Source organism: Arachis ipaensis, chromosome B08 (genome assembly GCF_000816755.2).
Source record: "Arachis ipaensis cultivar K30076 chromosome B08, Araip1.1, whole genome shotgun sequence".
NCBI lineage: Eukaryota > Viridiplantae > Streptophyta > Magnoliopsida > Fabales > Fabaceae > Arachis > Arachis ipaensis.
Window position 1 is genome coordinate 50,783,380 of NC_029792.2, and position 3,096 is coordinate 50,786,475.

Here is a 3,096-nt window from a genome sequence, read left to right on the forward strand (position 1 = left end):
CATTGTAAATTTTTCTGTCAATTTTTTATTTAAAAAATGTATTTTTTTTTTGTGACTAATGTATTTTTATTATACCAGCAGAATATTATGATTTATCATTAAAATTTTTTATAGTAAAACCAGTATAAAATAACTACTTCCTTCTGTCAAATTTGGTTCAACGAATCTGACGACAGTAATTATTATAAATCAGACCATATATTCATTAAGATTGAATGAACATTTTATATCCTTAGGAACATATATTTATTGCCAATAAAAAAAAATTTAGTTAACATATTTTCGGCATCAAAATTTTCATTATGTCTAAAATTGTGAATGAGTACATAGTCTCTTACTTATTTTATGAAACTGGAATAATCTTGTTGATGGTTGATTTATGATTCTAGAATGATTTTCTGAAATGATGATGATATTGTTACTGATATGTTGTTGGCTTCTTGTTGATTCTCTGATGGTTATTGATCAGTGATGATTGGTGCCTTTGATTTTGAATTGGAGTTGGGTTTAATTGTGAATTGCTAGGTTTAATTCTGAGTTGCTGAGTTGATTTTGTTGATGTTTGCTTATTATAAATTGCTGATTTTCTGAAATGATGATGATGTTGTTGCTTGATGATATATTGTTGGCTGCTTGTGGATTTTCTGATGATTACTGATTAGTGATGATTAGTGCCTTTATTTATTTCTGAATTGGAGTTGGGTTTAATTGTGAATTGCTAGGTTTAATTCTGAGTTGCTGAGTTGATTTTGTTGATGTTTGCTTATTTTGAATTGTTGATTTTCTAAATTGATGATGATGTTGTTGCTTGATGATATATTGTTGGCTTGTTGCTGATTTTCTGATGATTACTGATTAGTTGGAGATTTTGTTGTTAGTATTTTTTTTGGGTGTAGAACATTATGGTAAATTTTGAAATTTTGGATTTCATTAGGTTAGAAATGATCAAATTTAAATATTTGAAATTATATATTAAATTTTTAATGAATATTTAATTAAACCGGTTGAACCCCGGTTGAACCCCGGTCGAACCGTTGAACCAGTGAACCAGTTATCTTACCGGTTCATTGACCGGTTCGGTTCTCGCAACCTTGCCATTAACAACAATATATAGGTATCTACTCATATCGAGTTTGTGTTTAGTGTAGGATTAGAATTTTTTATTGTTTATAGAAGGGAAAAAAAACTCAGTATATGATATTAATGATAAAATGGGAAAGGCAAGAATTTATAAATCATAGTACAACCACTATTTAATTATTAGTTATTTGATAGATAATAATACAATCATCATCACTACTTTATTCCCCATGCATTATTATAACAAATTAACACCGGGGATCGGGACATTGCTGACTTGGATTCGGATTTGGATAGGTACAAACGCATCCGTGGTTTGGAAAGCATTCTCCCTTGGTCGAAACCCTACCATGAAAAAACACGCAAATACTATCACATGCCGCATTTGGGTCATATTTATTTTTTGGGTTGGATGGTGAACAATACTCAGCACCGGCTGCACAACCCGTGCATGTTATCCTGTTCGCCTCTGTCATCTTAATTTGGTTATTACCTATAAATATTCAGACATAAAACACAGTCATTAGCGAAGAAACTAAAATCATATAACAATTGCTGAAATCAAAATGTTATAACTAAAATCATACAAAAGTATAGCCAACAGGAGAAAACATAATGTACAGAGAGCCAAAAACTTTAGTTGTCAAGAATAGTAGTAAAAGAAGGTAATTTGTTGTGGATGGTAAAAAGAAGATAAAATAAAAACAATTTTTTTAAATTTTGGCGTCTTTGTATCTTTATTTTTCTCAAAGAAAACACAGAGACGTTTTTTTATTTGGGGCATCTCAAATATTTTATTATCTTAGGACAACATCTAAATAGAATATGATGGCATGTTATTTGATAAATTAGATGCATACCAAAGTCTACGCATAGAACAAATAAGAAGACGAAAAAATATAAAAGTATTTTCATATCACAAATTTGAAAACTTAATTCATACCCTACTATAGAAGAGACTCAAAAGAACTAGTATTTACTATTTATAGGCACTCAATGACAACAAAACTTTTTTACAAATTTATAATTTATTAAATAGTCTTTGTCTATGAAATTCGGACATTTCGCTGAGTTGTCGTAGTGTCCACATGTCGAACATATTTCAGACACGACACTCACCGACACTAAACTGATAGGCATGTCTATGCTATGTCCAAACCGTATCTTAATAAAACATAAAAAAAATTTTACCGGACACACTTGGACACACCTAAATACTATCACATGTCAGCGTGTCCGGTCTTATTCTTAACATATATTCTTGAAATAAATTTATTAAAACAAAAAATATTTTATATAATTGATATAATTAAAATACGACATTAAAAATAATTAAAAAATGAATTTATATTTTAATATTAATAAAATATCAAAATATCATTATAATTTATCAAAAAAATACTTTATATTTTATATGTATGCGTGTCCCCATGTCTTATAAAATTTTAAAATTTGCGTGTCGACATATTCTATGTTATATCGTATTCAATATTCGTGTCAATGTCTGCGCATCATAGGTCTTCGTCAAGTGATGATTTTCATTTTCCAAATTAACCCTCATTTAATATTTCCATGTTTAACGTATTTATTGACCATTCATTTATTACTATAAATGTTTCTCTTTATGTATATTTATTAATTATTAATATAAACGGAATTAATCCTTATTTAATATTTCCATGTTTAACGTATTTATTGACCATTCATTTATTACTATTTATTGCTATATAAATGTTTCCCTTTATGTCGATATTATTTTTTTAATAATTTTTTTTGTCAGGATCTAAATTTTTTGGATACCAAAATGGTCAATTCTCCCCTAAAATAGCGCACTAATTTAAAAATTCGCACATAATATAATGCACGTACCATGTTAATATGTTATTGAGCCACCCACCGTCATCTATTCAAAATTCTATACCCGTATTGACGAGTTTTATTATGTCTATCTAAATTATATCTTTTAATTGATTATTTCTAGAAATAAAAAGTTTAATTGATTATATTCTAATTTTT

At 28.2% G+C, this 3,096-nt stretch overlaps 1 long non-coding RNA gene across 1 annotated transcript; it reads right to left on the reverse strand.

Annotated features, from left to right (window-relative positions):
• Positions 1,201-2,074, reverse strand: LOC107612314. Its single transcript, XR_001613691.2, has 2 exons — positions 1,941-2,074; positions 1,201-1,573 (listed from the first exon to the last, which is right to left on the reverse strand). It is a non-coding gene; the product is annotated as an uncharacterized LOC107612314 (long non-coding RNA).